We start from the raw sequence: 16,627 nt of genomic DNA on the forward strand, positions 1-16,627 counted from the left end.
CAAAGTCAGCTCATACAGGAAAGCCTGTGAGACTCTTATCTCCAATTAACTAGTAAAATCCAGAAGTAGAGATGTGGCTCAAGTGGTATGGCACCAGCCTTGAACACAAGAACTCAAGGATAGAGCCCAAGCCTTGAGTTCAAGCCCCAGGACTGGCACAAATAATAGTAATAATAAAGGAAATGGTAACAGTATTAACAGTTGAAAGTTCCATATCATATTGAAGATGATTATGAGTCCTAAATGCAGGTATTTATCATTAATTTTATATGTTTAAGTAGGCTTAAGTTATTTGAACATATGATTATATTAATTTCTGCAGTGAATAGTGATGAAATGCTATACTTCATATTCCTTTATGGTAGAATTTTGTGTTAAGAGAAAATTCACACACTGCATGTATAATTTTACTTGGAAGAATCTAATTTCTCTCTTTTCCTTGTATATAGTTACTAGGATGAGTTTCACCTGAATTGGCATCCTTAACATGAAGGAAAGGGAAAAAAAAGTGACATAATTTCCATCATGAATAAATGTCTTAATGTAGAATTTCTTCTTCATAATGTTGATCAAATACTACTTGTCCATTAAATAGGTTTTCTGAATGTGCTTTGTAGTGTCTCTGTTTTCAATGTTTAATGTGATAGAATTGCAGTACTGACTCTTGAACTCAGGGCCTTGAACTCTTGCTTAGCTTTTTCCATGGTGCTCTACCATTTGAGCCAGGCCTCTACTTCTGGCTTTTTGCTGGTTAATTGGAGATAAAAGTCTCTCATATTTGTTTGACTGAGATGGTTTGGACTGAAATAATCAGATCTCAGTGTCTTGATTAGCTAGAAATACAGGCATCAGCAACAGGTACGTAGCTATACTTGGAAACTTTTTTGGTTGAATATACTTAATTTTCATTTAAACACAAATGAAACTTTTTTTCTGTGGGACTTGAATGGTATTTTTATGAAGCTCTCTCAACTTAAAGATAATTTCTATGTTTTGGAGAATAGAATTACTATGACCAGGATGGAACATTTAAATTCACTTTCTCAGTCACCAACCCAAACCTTCCAAGCAGAAGAAAAAAAATTCTCTTCTTCAGAACCATCATATAGAATGTCTAGTCAAAGTCATGGTATTTCTGGTATGTAGATCATTAGTTTATCCTGATAATTATAATTATTAGGCTTATAATTTTGTTATAATTAATCAGAAAATGATCACAGAATTTTACTTAGTAGTGTATTGACTGGCACACAAATTCTGGTTGTATGATTGATGAAGGAATGTAATAATTGCTAGAAAGCTACATGAAGGAATCATAGTAGGAGGGAATTTGGCTTTACCTATACTAACCCCAACTTCTGCCTACACTAACCCCAGACACTGCCTACAATGATAACCATAAGATACTTACACATTTTAAATTTACCATTGAAGTTAGGAGGGTTTTTGTTTGTTTGTTTGTTTTGTGAGGCTTGAACTCACAGCTTGGGATCTGTCCATGAGCTATTTCTGCTCAAGGCTAGTGCTCTACCACTTTGAGCCACAGTGTCACTTCCAGTTTTCTGGTGGTTCACTGGAGATAAGTGTCTCATGGACTGTCTTGCCTGGGCTGGCTTTGAACAATGATTCGTAGATCCCAGTCTCTGAAGTACCTAGGCCTGAATGCTAGGCCTGGGAGCTGTCCCTCAGCTCTTCAGCTCAAGGCTAGCACTCTACCACTTGAGCCACAGAGCCACTTCTGGCTTTTTTCTTTTTGCTTATGTGGTACTGAGGAATCAAACCCAGAGCCTCATGCATGCAAGGCAAGTGTTCTACCATTGAGCCACCTTCCCAGCCAGTAGGCAGAGATTATCAGTCATTCATGAGTAAAGAAAATGTGTCAAGTGTCCATTTGTCACAGTAATTTGAGATAAATTGAGACACTGTCACTCTACATAAAAACCTTTTTCTTGAAGCCTGAGTATGATATTCCACACTCCTATGACCCAGTGTTCCATCATACTCAAGTCCATGTTGGCCAGACATAAGATGTGGAAGGGGGTAAACCATGGACTTCCGAGGGCCATTGAGATATTTACGATATTATAACAGGCCACCCAAAATAATCGGTATAGGGAGACGTATGGACAATCGGAGAAGCCTGTATGTTCATCTCCCCATGCACCAAATGACTTTTCTTTTAAGAAAACCTGGCAGAGCTTTATTGAGTAAGTAAACAAGCAGGCAAGCAGCCCAAAACCCCAAAAAAGCAGATAGAAGGCAGGGGCACACTCTAGCAGAATGTGGGTGCTCTCAAAGAGAGAGAGACAGAGACACAGCAAAAGAGACACACACCCAGAGACAGCCAGAGAGCTACACAGCTCCTTGAGCTGTTGGGAGATTTATAGGGTGCTTTGTCTTTGTTCTAATCACACCTGGTGTTACTTTCTGGATTTCCATGTAAGAAGGCATCCTGCCAGAAAACAGATCTTCAGCCTTGAGACAAGGAGGTACCCTGCTATCTGCATTTGGGGACAGGTGGCTTAAGTTTGGGGAAGCATTTTTCTTTCCTCAGGAAGGCATACATAAATGCATCTCTCAGGAATGAATGCATCCTACTGTCTCTCCTTGAAGCAAAGATAGCATTTCTAAGTTTCTAAATACCATATTTCATGGTTGTCTTCACCCGGCCTCAGTTTCCTTAAGTTATTTTCAGTTTCCTTAAGCTATGCTGTTTCATTTTCCCCTAAATAATTTTTGTTCCCTTAATCATAAGGGAAGTATATGGAGGAACATCTCCTGTATTTGCTGTAAGCTGACTGTACCTCAGTTTCCCATCATCTATTCTGCTTCATTTCCCCTAAAATGATTGTTCCCTGAACCAAATGATTGTTATGGGCCTTGAACAGCCCCCTGGGCAGAGCTCTCCTGAACCTGCATGGCATATAGGTTTTACTTCTACAGGAAAATGGGCCTATGAGCTTTAGAGTTGCCAACAAAGAGAATATTCTTTATTCTTTATTAGGGTTATCCCTCCTAAAATTTTAAAGCCAGGCTGGGTGCAGATGGTTCACACCATAATCCTAGTTACTCAGGAGTCTGAGGTCTGAGGATCACAGTTTGAAGCTGGCCCACGCAGGAAAGTTTGTGAGATTATTATCACCAATTAACCAGCAAAAGGCCAAAATATTTAAGAAAATATTACACACAAGACATAAATTTAAAGTATTAATGGTAATTCCTTTAACCCTCATAAAATCATATGATACAGGTAAACCTAAGTGCATGAACTTTCGTGTATAGAAGAGATGACTAAGACAATGAGTAAAGGAAAAGTTTGAAAAAAGAAGCAACTGTGTACTGGATAGCTCTAATTTTCTTCAGATGACTGCAGAATATGGAGAGAGAGGGAGAGAGGGAGAAGGAGACACAGCATAGATATAGATATCATGTAGATACATAACTTGATATATACATATATCTGAAGTTTTGAAAGTTTAGCTGTGCTATCAACTTTTCAGTATACATGCTAAGTTGGCGTTATACAGAAATTAACAACCCTATTAGCCTAGAAACATTAAACTTCTTTTTTCCATTAGTATAGAGATAAATGTGCTGCATTAAATATGTAAGCTTTTTTCTAATAAAATATTCTCTAAAAATAAAATGAAAGCCGGGCGCCAGTGGCTCACGCCTGTAATCCTAGCTACTCAGGAGACTGAGATCTGAGGATCATGGTTCAAAGTCAGCCTGGTCAGAAAAGTCCATGAAACTCTTATCTCCAATAAACCACCAGAAAACCGGAAGTGGCGCTGTAACTCAAGTGGTAGAGCGCTCGCCTTGAACTGAAGAGCTGAGGGACATCACTCAGGCCCAGAGTTCAAGCCCCATGACCGACAAAAAAATAATAATAATAAATTAAAATAATAAAAATATAAACGAAGAAGGAAAAGGGACTGTGTCAAATATGTCAAGGGTCTGAGGTTAACTAAGATAAAGAACATATATCCCATGGTTTCCCTTATTTGCAATAACTAGTATATGTCTGAGACAAGCAGAAACGGTCAGATAAGTTGATGTCAGGCAAAATGAACCCCAAGATAAGGACTCAAATGGTTTTTCTTTCTTGCTATTGTTTCTAACATATTTATAAGATGATTTCTTTGTTGCTTTGTATGGCTCTCCCCCAGGGTAGAACCCCTGCTTTCATTGTATTTGATGTTGGTATAATTTGGGGAGGGGGGAGGGAAAAAACAAATTGTTTAAAAACGAACTTTACAACTTTGGCGCGGAGGCAGGGTGGGCAGGGGGGGGGGAGGATGGGAAGGGATGGGAAGGGGAAACAAAGGAGGAGGCAACAATGCTTGATAAGAAATGTACTCATTACCTTGCTCATGTAATTGTAATACCTCTGTACGGTATTTTCACAATTAATATGTGTGTGTGTGTGTGTGTGTGTGTGTGTGTGTGTGTGTGTGTGTGAATAAAGTAACACTGGAAGAATCTTGGTTAAAAAAATGTTCCCAGAGTATGATGTCCCTGGAGCTCTAATAGACATGTGTTCTTAAAAGCAAGAGGATATGCTTTTGAAGAGTTTGGATTGGAAAGCGATATGGTATCAGCAACTGCATTGCTATTGTTTTGTGTTACAGGGCCATGTGCCTGGTAAGCAAGCGCCATTGCACCTGAGATAAGCCTCCAGCAATATTGTTGTTTAGTTTCACGTAGGAGCACCTGCTTTTGTCTTGGGGCTGTTCTGGGACCATAAATCCCTGTATGTGCCTCCACCTCCCATTTATCTGTTGAGATAGTTTCTTTTTAAAAAAATGTGTTTTTTTACCTCCTCCTTTGTTTTTCCCCTACCATCCCTTCACTCCACCTCCACAACTCCGCCCATCTTGCCCTCCCAGCCCCTAAGTTATAAAGTTCGTTTTCAACAGCGTCTTGTACATCTCCTTGTTACAATGGGCCATCCTGTGTCCTTATTTTATTTCCCTTCCCCTCCCCAAATTAGAAAAAAGTATATACAAGATGCAAGGCACCAGAATCAAATACAGTGACAGCGGGGGAAGAACATACAAAAGAAACAAAACAATCCAGGCAGCTTGATTAAGGAGACAGATTGGAGCACTTGCTGGTATTTGTGGCAGTGGAGCAGCTGCCACCGCGGCCGCCATATCAACAGAGATTGTTTCTTAATACTTGGTTGGCCATGAGCAAACTTTACTTTTGGAGTAGTAGGGATTATAGGCATAAACCATCATCCCTGACCTAATAATTAGTTTAAATATGAGTGATAGAAAGGAATGTTTTTTATTCTGCTGAACATTATCTTGTATCTGAAGAGAAATTATTATGTAGGACTGATGGTGATTAACTGCTGTAGTAAAACTTTGAAAACCCAGGGAGGATCCATATTGCAAGTGGAGAGAAATTGACTTAGGGTGAGTGCCAAGAGATCATCAGTCAATATGAACTGAAGCCAAAAAAAAAAAGAAGAAGAAGAAAAGAAAAGAAAAAGTAACAGAAATGTAAACATCGAAAAACAGGAATAAGTGCTAGATTCAACAGGAAGAGATGAAAAAATTTGTGACTGTTCTTACCTTTGGGACAAAGTATAATGTGGGATCGTCATTGAGCCTCAAGGAGACAAGGAGTAAGGAAGATGAATGGAAGAAAAGGTTAAACAGTAAACTTATAAGAATGGGCAGAAAGTATATGGGGGTGAAGCTACTATCAGCATGTGGCATTCCCGGTTTACACTAAGCTGTGGAGGTGAACCTATACTGTCAGTAGATAGCTCGGTTTTCTCAGGCAAATAAGTAAGCAGTGCCGAATTTTGCCATTGAACACCTGCACCCAGAAGTTGGTGTTGTGTTCACTCAGTATACAGTGGCCAGAAGCGTGACTTTACCTAACTTAAACGACATGTTCTTCTCTATTTTCTCTCTGACTCTGAGTAAAAGAAATTCCATTTCTTACACCTGATGGTTATGGTGCCAGGATTCTCAGGCCACTCCTGGAGTGGTGCTGAGTTTAGTAAAGTTTGAGATTTCAAATGTAACTCAAAAGCATTTACATGAGTTTAAAGAAATAAATCACAGCAAATTGTCCTTTCTTTCTCCAGGAGCCTTTCCTAATTTGCACAGTTCTTCCATTCTTGTAGCCTAATGGGATTCTTTCCATTCATACAATCTGCTAGCTTCTCCTTCGTTACATTTTTAGCCACTATATGCTCTTAAGAAATGCAAAACCATGCTTTTTTGTTCATTTTTTTTCATGGTCACTGTTATTATTTTTGTTAGGGTAAAACTTGAAGATGTTACTTTAAACTGAAAATCTCAACATGGACATTTTCTATACATCTGTTGTTGAACTTATCATTTGAAAGTAGAGTATGTCAAAGATAATATCATCTTCCACATGCTTCCCATAATGCTCAGTGCTGGGCCCAGGACACAGTGAATGCTCAATGAAGATTTTGTTCAATAAACCAGTAAGTGAATTACCCTGCTGAGGACTCTAAACAACACACACACACATAAATACACAGATACATGTACAGTGAAAACAGTGAAGGAAATGAGCATTAACCTGTAAAAGAGTTATAGCTTTTGTTGTGTTTGTAACTGAATAGATGGAATTAAACCTTGGGTTTCAGATTACTTGGTGAGATGGTTTTAGAATGAGGACGATAGTTTAGACTATGATTTTTTCCCTTCACATTACACCATGTGTGTTATTTTCTCACGTCTCTTACACTAAGTCACTGGTTGCTTTTGTTCCCTTCACAAAAGCTGTTCCAGAATCAACCTCTCAAGAGCCTACAGATACAATAAAGGCTGAAATACCAGGAGAGAAACCCAAGACAATCATTCCATTCATAAAAAATCTTACAGGTAAGTTTTGCAATTTGATGCAAAGATTAAGTCTTTTTCTTCTTGAATCTGGATACGATTCAAGAGGTGACAAGTTGGGTACCTGTGGCTCACCTGTGGTCTCTAATCATAGTTACTCAGGAGGCTGAGGTATGGAGGATAATGGTTCCAAAAAATCAATCCAGGCAGAAAAGTGTACAAGACTCCATGTCAAAATAACCAGCAAGTTCATGGCCCTGAGATCAAAACATAAAAAAGTCATATCTCTACGCTACCCAAATTAATCTTATATGTATATATATCTTATATCTATCTATATACATATATTTTAAAATATGTGCATATGTATATATTTAGTTAAAATACATAGATGTATATATGTATTTGAATATATGTAAAATCTGTATGTGTGAATTGTTTTCTGTTGCCAAACCAATGTATTTTTAGATATTTACCTCTATAAACTATAATCCTTTACTGATTGTAAAGAAAACTTTCCTCACATAATCTAGCAGTGCTACAGGGTACAGTTTATTGGATAAAGGTAAGGAGGATTCATATGAACTTAGGTGATTTGTTTCCAAGTTCTAGAGGCATAAAATCAAAACACACTAGAAGGGTGAGTAAAACTTGCCCATATTAAGAATGTCTGGTAAATTCTCCATCATTTGGACATTTATTAGCCACATGATATTAGTTCATGAAATGATAAAAATACCTTCCAGGATAGGAAAATGTCCATAAAGGAGTTTAAGAAAACACACATTAGTGTGTTTCACAGTGCCATGGTTTGTTGCTTAATTTACTATATATATATATATGTTTGTGTTTTGCTTTATTCAATTTTATTGAATAATGACAGATGATGTACTTTAAAACATACATAGAGCTGTATGAATGGTGAACCCATGTTTGATCATCAGTGAGAAAAACCAGATACTTGTGTCATAGTTTTAGAATGTACATCTAGATGATCTTAACTCTAAACTCTTGTCAGCCAGGATTCCCAGCCATTCATTCTTGATCACCAACCTAAGTTTAAAAACGGTGTATACACTGCTGTTTTGCTGAATCCGTTCCTTACCACAGCATACATTTTTGTCTTTTAAGATACTCTTCACCTTCATTTCTTTTTCTTCACATGAGCCAGAAAGATGCTGTCCACATATCCATTTTGCAGTCTTCCTAAGCTAAGCACAAACGAGTTGACTGCTCTCCGCTTGTCTATTTATAATGTAGCTTGCATGAGACATCTTAATGTCATCCTCAATGACCCACAATCCAAGCAGCTTAATGCTCATCTTTAAAGCAGTATATACCATCTATATGACCAAGTACTGGACACAGGTACAGAAATAGGCATCATAGGAATAGAAATGGCTAGCTGATCCAAGGCAGATGGCACGACAGCGTGATAAACCAAAGGGCCAAAGGAACACTGATGGCAGTCAGAAATAAGGCTTGTTTGTTCCTAGTACAGTGGTTATCTCTGCTTTATTATGGACCCTGCTCAGTGCCTCTAACCACAGGGGAACAAGTCCAAAGATTGTCTCCATCCACTTCTCAGCCCGGTGAATTTCCATTCATTCTTCATGAGTCAACAACAACAATCCTCAGGTGGAAACTTCCTGCACTGTTTCAGCGGCACACTGTCATACATACATCACAACAGGCATCAAATTGCTCACTGATGCGGCTTGCTCGCTGGATTTGTCCCCTTGAAGTCGGGGACTATGGCTTCCCCATCCCTTTCCCCAGAATCACACACAGTGCCTGGCACTTTAGAAACCCAGAACACAATGTTCATTTGTACTTTCATAAAGGCTGTACTTACAGCAGTGAGATCAAGAGGCTAGTAAGAATATTGACAAAGGGGTGTTATTTAGTGCTGTTCCAAATGAAGACACAAGATCCGGTTATGTATGAGCTAAAACAAATTTTAAGATGACATCCAATTTAGGAGCACAAGATGTCAGTGTTTTGGCATTGCTAGCCAACATGTTTAGGGACATTTTAAATTTAGATGAAGACATGTTACATCCTAGAAAGACAAGAGCTAGGAAGTGAATGCAAGCCAAGTTAAGGACTTGAGATGAAATGATCATGTACATTAGCTACCCACCATTACAAGAGAAGGATTCCTGCAACATCTGGTCATAGGGTCACATTGCTTAAGGACTTTGGTGTCAAGATTCTTGTGCCACTTGAAAGTAAAGGCTTAACATTCAAGCTAAGCTAGACAAAGGGCAAAATAACACTCGAGTTGACTTGTGTGTGACTTAAGAACAAAATAGTTGCAAAATAGTTACAACATGGATACATCTATATATGTGTGTGTGTGTGTGTGTGTGTGCATACATATACTGTATACATACACAGTATGTACATATGTATACTTGATGAACATACCAAAAACTATAAAGAGAGCATTCCATTAAATGCTTATAATAATATAAAGAGCAAAGAATAAATACAAATACTATTTAATTTTTTATGTATCCATTTTTGTGCCAGTACTCAAGCTTGAACTCATGGCCTCTTCCTCTTGCTTGGCTTTTTTGATCAAGGCTAGTGCTCTATCACTTGAGCCACAGCTCTACTGGGGATAAGAACTTCATGACACTTTGCTGCCCAAATTGGCTATGAACTGTGAACTTCTGATCGCACCCTTCTGAGTAGCTAGGTCTGAGCCATCAGCACCCAGGTCGCTTACAATTTAATGTTAAAGCTCCACAAGAATACAGATACCAGAATCATTAAATACTAAATCATCAGACAACTCAATCTAGAATTATGAGAAATCCCCAGTGTTGGAAGAGTGGTAAGCAATCATTAATTTGGTTGAGACAGATGGTAAAAGCCTAGGTGGTAGGTAGAAATGACTTCACTGTGTCTAAGAAACAGAAATATCAGCTCCTTAATGACGAAATGCTGCTCTAAAGATGTCTAAATACTTGGGATGGCATTCCAACTTTGAGTTGAAATATATACAAAGCCCTTCATTCCATAGATCTTCAAATCTTTTTCTATAGTGCGGACAATAATGCAAATGGATATTTAGCCTACAACGAAATAGAAAGTGTTCTGGGAGACCAGATGCCGGAACTAGAACAACTGGAGTCATATGATGTTGATCACAACCAGATGTATTCCTACCTTGAATTAATAAGAGCATTTGGACTGACGGGTAAAAGACACTAGGGTTGGGACATGGGGAATGGTCAGATAATAGCTTTGAGCTATGATCTACCTGTATTACAGCTCAAAATTAGCAAGAAACCCAAAGGTCTCAATATTTTTGTGTGGATATTACTTTTTAGTCTTTCTTTATACTGCTGTAAGGATTTTAGTAGAACAGTACAGCAAAACTGTCAAGTTTGGGTACTATAAAGTGAGACTGTAAGGAGGAAAGTAGAAAGTTACTATTTGTTTCATAGGCAGTTCAAGCAAAATAAATGACACCCTCTTAAAGAAGTTGAAATGTCCTATGAAATCGACCTATTATCCTCCTGTTGTTTTTTTTGTTTTTGTTTTTACTAATTTGTTTGGACCTAAGGAGTTGAGTAACAGATACAGTGTTATCAGCTAGCAGAATATCAGCTGTATGAGTTGAATAACGGACAGTGTATCGGCTAGCAGAATATCAGCTGTATCAGCTGGCAGAATAAAGAATACACTTTACATAAAACAAAAGATGCCACTTAAGCAAATAATAAAGGTTTTCTTTTGAAAATTGGAGAACGTATCCTTATTAAATTGTTGTCACTTCTCTCTAGCTTCAGAATGTAAGTGACAGCCAATGAGAGATCAGATATTCCTGCTTTGTCTTGCCATTCACAAACATGAGTTGATTCTATCTAGTGTTCAGCAGTATAACTACATTCTCAGGTCACAGTTATTTACATTGCAAACTGTTTCTACTAAAACATTGATAATATAACAGGTCCTATATGCCTCTGTAGTTGTGTTGATGTTGCCAAATTGTGTTTGGCAAATCTCTTTGACCTCTCTGAATTCTATGTTCAAAAGCTTTCACTTGATTTTGCTTCCTTCCACCTTGACCTTGGTGCACCAAAGAAAGATGAGAGGCATCCTGACATTCTGATTTTTGCTCTGAAACATTACTGCTGCCTTTTCTTGTGTGTGTTACAATCCTTTCTATTCATTGTTACAGGAATGGTGATTTGTTTTCTACCAGATGATGGGCTGCATTTCCAGGTGTTGTTTTTTGTCGATTTTTTTTCCCATTCTAGGGCTTGAACGCAGGGTCTGGGCACTGCCCCTGAGCTTTTTCTGCTCTACCACTTAAGTCACAGTTCTACTGAGAAGAGTGAGATGAATCTCACAAAATTTCCTGCCCAAGTTGGCTTTGAACGATGAACCTCAACTATTCCCGAGTGGCTAGAATCCCAGACATGAGCCACCAACATCTAGCTCTGGATGTGTGTGATATGCTACATGAAGTGTGAATGACAGAATCAAGGATGAATGCATGTCTTAGCTCAGAGGATCCTGTCAGGAGCACCAACAATGAAATGCATGAGCTGGGCAAAGGCAAAGTTTCTGTTTATACAAACTAGTTATACAAGAATGTTAACCGACCAAGTAGGGGGTAAAAAGAGGCACGTGTGGTTGACAGTTGGAAGATCTCTGAGGTAAGGCTGAAATCATTCCTGCAATGCCACATGCTGAGAGGAGCCCCTAGGGGAAGGATTGCTTGCTCACTGGTCACATTCCTCCTAGCCCCCAAGGGAAATAAGCATTCATTCTCTCTGATGAACCTTACATCCTACGTGACATTCAACTAGCCTTGGTAACACTTTTGTTTTTAACAGCCGGACATTTTCTGTTTAAGATTCTGTACTTTGGGAACTTCCACTGGTGTCTCCACATTCTACACTAAAATAAAAAGCATTAGGAAAACAGATTCAATTTATACACCATATATGCAATATATGCAATATATATGCAATAGTACAAGACACAGAAAAACCTAAGGGGTTGGGGAAAGCTTGAAAGGAGGAAGATGGGAGAACAAGGGAAGGGAAGGAAGGTAGCATATTCTATCAGCAAAACAAGTTACACAGAAATGAGTCTCCATCTCCTGGACGGATGAAAATTTACTTCTAGGTACTGGAGCCAATTCCTTCTTCTTGAAGACCAACTCCCAAATGAGAAACTGTGATTATGAGCTGGACTCATTATCAGTGACAAATTTTATTTCTATTTATTAAATTTATTTCTAAATTTCTAAATCTAAAGCTATTTTTTTTTCATTATAGCGTAACTAAGTAGATAAAAGTGTAAGAAAGAAGAATATACTCAAAGCAATGGTTTGGCTTTATTTCAAGAACACTTTCATTCTGTTTTCTCAATATTTTGGTAAGGAATGTTATAGAAGGGTCTGATGATCAATACTCTACAATTGAATTCTTTTTCTTTGCCTGTACTAGTACTTGAACTCAGAGCCTGGGCACTGTCCTTGAACTCTCTTGCTCAAGGCTAGAGCTCTACCACTTTAGCCACAGCTCCATTCTGGCCTTTTGTGTTTAATTGGCAGCAAGAGTCTCACAAACTTTTCCTGCTCAGGCTGGCTTCAAGCCATGATCCTCAGTTCTCAGGCTTCTGAGTAGCTAAGATTACAGGTGTGAGCCACTGGGCTCCCTGCTAAGATCAGATTCTTTGGAATCTTGATTCAGTTTCAAAACAATGTTTCGTTTCTTGAAGCAACTTTTTAAGAACTGTGTCATGCTTCCAGAAAAAGAATTAGCATTTTGGTTTACTTCTCAATGTGTAATTTCTAGTGAATGGAGTTTATAATTTAAATTCTATTCATATATAGAAATATAGGTAAATGATACCATTATATCATATAATATATGCAGTTTTCTCACTTTTTAATTTTTTTCTTACTTCCACTTGTGGTTTTGATAGGCATCATGCTTTTCCTGATGAAATCTAGTAAATCATTCATACCATTTTTCTTTTTTTTTCTGAATGTTGGAGCAGAATCTCATGAAGTCATCAAAGCTGGACTTAAAGTCCTGATCTCTTCCACTATGCAGATTACAAGACTGAGTCACTATGTATAAGTACACCTGAATTTTAACACAAAGCATTGCCTTTTTATTCATAAATTGATCTTCTTGCTATCTCCATTGACTAGAGTCAGAATTGGAGGCAAAATTGACACTTTTCAAGATTTCCAGAATACTAAGCTTTTTTGGTTGCCATTTATTTTGATCTATGAACAAAATATACAGGCCAAAGAGAGATATAGTAGTACATATCACTATTAGCTTGAAATTTAATATCATGTGTTCCTATTTAAAATTCCCATTTTTGCTAAGTCAGGCTTCAGTCAAAGACCTATTAGTAAAACTGAAATAGAATTTCATATAAATGCAAAATGCACCTTTACAACTATATTAAATATTCTAATGAAATTCTTTAATAAGTAAAAAAGAAATATTTCCCTTAATTAGACATAATTTGCAAGCTGGGTGCAGGTGGCTCGCGCCTATAATACTAGCTACTCAGGAGGCTGAGATCTAAGGATCGCAGTTCAAAGCCAGCCAGGGCAAGAAAGTCCGTGAGACCACCCCCCACCCCCACCCCTCGAGACTCTTATCTCCAATAAATCACCAGAAAATCGGGAGTGACACTGTGGCTCAAGTGGTAGAGTGCTTGCCTTGAGCTGAAGAGCACAGGGACAGGGCCCATCCCAGAGTTCAAGCCCCACAACCAACTGAAAAAAACAACAACATAATTTGCATGATGTCAGTGAGAAAATGAACCATGATTGAACTTTTACTTTTTTACTTTTCCTGTCTGAAGGGAAATTTGATTCTGATATTAAGACCAAGGAATCATAGCTTGGCAGAAGTTATCTTTTGATGATGTGCTTAATTATACAGATTTGGCATAATTAGTTATAATTAACTCCTTTACAATAAGGAATGATCACTTATTACACAAAGTTGGATTACTGAAAAAGTGAAAACTAATTGTAGAAGCTAAGACAAGATTAGTTTTACATCTACAAAATTCAGTGAGAAATTCAGGTTTTATTAGTAGATAAAAATGCTTCACTACATACCGTACCATTCCTGAGATTAACATTAGCATTTGATTTTGAATAGATTATCATTGTTTTATTTGAATAACTTCATATACTTTCATTTGTGGTTTGGATTTTTAATCTGATTTTGGATTATGTTCTTTAAAAAAATTATATGTTGTTACTGCACTGTTGGTGGGAGTGTAAACTTGTTCAACCACTTTGGAAAGCAGTATGGAGGTTCCTCAAAAGGCTCCACATAGAACTCCCCTATGACCCAGCAATCCCACGTTTGGGCTTTTACCCAAATGTTCACAAACAAGACCACACTAAAGCTACCAGCACGACTATGCTTATTGCAGCATTATTTACCATAACTACGATATGGAACCAATCCAGATGCCCCTCAGTAGATGAATGGATCAAGAAAATGTGGTATATGTACACAAGAAAGAATGACATTGCCCCATTTGTTAGGAAATGGAAAGACTTGAAAAAAATTATATTAAGTGAAGTAAACCAGGCCCAAAGAAACATAGGTCCCATGGTCTCCGTTCTTTGCAATATCTAGTATATGTCTGAGTCAAGCAGAAAAGGTTAGATAAGTTGATGTTAGGGAAGTGAACCCTAAGGTATGTATTCAAATGTTTTTTTCTTTCATGAGATTATTTCTAACACATTTATAAGATTATTTCTTCGTTGCTTTGTATGTCCCTCCCCCATGGTATAACCCCTGCTTTCACTGTATTTGATGTTGGTATGATTTGTGGAGGGGAAGGGAAAAAACAAATTGTTTAACTAGGGGTACAGGTGGACCCATTGCAACAATGAGAAGTACAAGTCGTTATGTCGAAACACGAACTTTACAACTTTGGTGGGGGGTCGGAGGGAGGATGGGAAGGGATGGGAAGGGGAAACAAAGGAGGAGGCTACAATGCTTGATAAGAAATGTACTCATTCTCTTGCCCATGTAATTGTAACCCCTCTGTACAGTATTCTCACAATAAAAAAAGAAAAGAAATCATGTTATCTTTCAATTGTAAGAGGTTCCATTTAACATACCCATTTGTGTACAACGTATTTGAGCAGTGTCACTTCATCATTCCCCCTCATTTATCCCTGCTCCACCTGCCCCCTTGTTTCCTAGATCCATTTTCACACACGTACATTGAATAGTGTGACTATATCCATCCACCACCCCCTCTTCATTTGTCTCTGCCTCCCTCCCTTTAACCTCTACTCCCCAGACAATTATTCCAGTTTCTTGATATTCATTTTGCTAAATGGTCTGTTTGTTCAAAGGTGGGCTTCTTGGTAACCTGCATCTGTGCATGTAGCGAACTTTATTCAGTGTGATCATCTACAAATGCATATAGTTCTACAGATGTTTTATATGTTTATACTTGACCTTTAACATTCACATAGAAGAGAACGCATGCATCCTTTTTCTGAGTGTGTCTCACCTTCCTCAACATAATTTTTCCAAATCTGTCCATTTCCCTCTAAATGATTATATTGTATTGAAAAAAATCTAGTTTTATTACACTAAGTAGACTACAATGTGATTTTTCTCTTAAGTCATGTCTGAATTGCCAGAAAGAATATATGAGTGATATGATTATCGTGTGCCATCTATTTTCTAGATTTTAAAAATTAAGAGTACCAACACCAACATTTCTGCTGGTACCCCCACCTCAGCAACAAGGTAAGGGGAGGCTTGCAGCATTATCTGGACTCCAGGACTTCTAGAAAATGACCAGATGAATGTTTTATTTGTGCATATTTGAGAGCACAGTTACTAAACTCAGAAAAATGTTGCTATATTCTAAAAATATCAATAGTATCTTTGCACAAAACACATCTTTTTAAAAATTAGCCAAAACTCTTAATATCTCAACAGTGGGAAAAGATGCTCTTGAACTATATTGTGGAGGAATTTCTTCCTGTAATTCTCAAGCTTTATCACTGTAGATTTAAAAGTTTCTGACTTCTATGTAATCTACCTTAGATGATGACAATGATTTTATCAATGACTTGAATTACTTAGGAGCAAGAAGTTAAAAGATAAATTATTTTCAATAAATATCACTAAATTATCTCTTGAAGTTGTTTTTATGGATTGTTTTGGTTTTGTGGTAAGATGAGATGAGAAAGAGACTGGGTATGAATCCCAGGGCTTCGTGATAGACAATATCCTCCAAGCTTCATGGATATCTGCTGTCTAAACCTTTCATTTTCAAATGGGAATCATTCACTTTTAGTAGCACTTGGGGATTTGGTAAGAAACTGGGCTATGAACAGGACACCTAACTTTTTCCTAGTACAACACGAACCATTACTTTCTCTCTGACATTTGCTCAAATTCTAGACATCCAAATCTTCCATCTGTCCTTTGTGGCATAGACATTACTGCTCTAGAAGAATATTTTAATGTCTGATAATAATTAGCCATGGAACACTTGAGAGAAGTTACTCAGATTATTTGTACAAAAATAAATCTATGGCTAGAAAGGCTCAGTGGTAGAGTGCTTGCCTTGCATGCATTGAGTCCCTGGGTTCAATTCCTCAGTTCCACAAAAGCAGAAAAAGCCGGAAGTGGCGCTGTGACTCAAGTGGTAGAGCACTAGCCTTGAGCTGAAGAGCTGAGGGACAGCATCCAAACCCAGAGTTCAGGCCCCAGGCACCAGCAAAAATAAATAAATAAATAATC

The sequence above is a fragment of the Dipodomys spectabilis genome, unplaced genomic scaffold, assembly GCF_019054845.1.
Source record: "Dipodomys spectabilis isolate Male_0828 unplaced genomic scaffold, ASM1905484v1 ptg000225l, whole genome shotgun sequence".
NCBI classification, from domain to species: Eukaryota; Metazoa; Chordata; class Mammalia; order Rodentia; family Heteromyidae; genus Dipodomys; species Dipodomys spectabilis.